Source organism: Octopus bimaculoides, chromosome 9 (genome assembly GCF_001194135.2).
Source record: "Octopus bimaculoides isolate UCB-OBI-ISO-001 chromosome 9, ASM119413v2, whole genome shotgun sequence".
NCBI lineage: Eukaryota > Metazoa > Mollusca > Cephalopoda > Octopoda > Octopodidae > Octopus > Octopus bimaculoides.
In genome coordinates, this window is record NC_068989.1 from 71374319 (window position 1) to 71375426 (window position 1108).

The window sequence follows — 1108 nt, forward strand, 5'->3', positions numbered from 1 at the left end:
CATCATCATCATCATTATTATTAGAGGTTTGCTCAAGAAAAGGTTCACCTTGGACTAAACAACAACAACAATTGTTGCAAAGTCACATATCATGTCTCTGTTGACTCCTATTTGGGGATGGGAATCCGGTTGTATTCTTCACCCACTTTATTTTTAATAGGAAAAAACCCAAGTTACATCCTGGTTGGTAACTCACACTAGAGAGGGTTCAAAGCGAAGGAGAGAGAGAGAGAGAGAGAGAGAGCAAACTGATAAAATATAGTTGTTATATTAGATAAGACAAGTGAGTCATGATAGACTCTGGGAAGGATTGCCTCTCCCCAAATAAATCTTCCCCTTCAAGTCTAGGCATCTGGAAATGATCACATGTTCTCATGATTCTGATACCATTAGGGTATCAGCCTACTCCCTTCCTTTCAGTCATGGTAAAATCTGGAATTACCATCTATACATTACATTATAGAGTTAGAGAGGTAGCTTGACCTGTGAGAAATAACAGCCTAATCTCTCTCTAATTACATTCCCCAGTCTCGATAAAAGAAGAACGGATACATTAACTGATGTAGTCCTAGATGCACAATGTCTGAAAGACCTTTATGAATAGGTCTGCTTGAACAGAGCTGATCAAAGGTCCCTCCTAAACTACGGTCCCTTAAGGCCAGTTTCATGGATTCTGTCGGGATACATATTGCCAATCCATCACAGGATTACTCATTTTTCGCAGATGGACTGGAGCAACACGAAACAAAGTGTCTTGCTCAAGAACTCAATGCAACACCCAGTCAAGAATAAGAAAGCTCAATATTAAAATCATAAATGCAACACTCTAACCAATAAAATACGCACCTCCACTATTTACACACACACACACACACATGTACTTATTCTATCCATCTCTCTTGTTGAACTGCTAAGTTATGGGGACATAAACACACGAACATCAGTTGTGAAGTGATCGCAGGGGAAGCAGACACACACACACACATTAATCTATACATGTATATATATATATATGTATATATATGCATATATATATTTATATATGTATATACATACATATATATGTTTATATATATATATTTAGAAATGTATATATATATATATATAT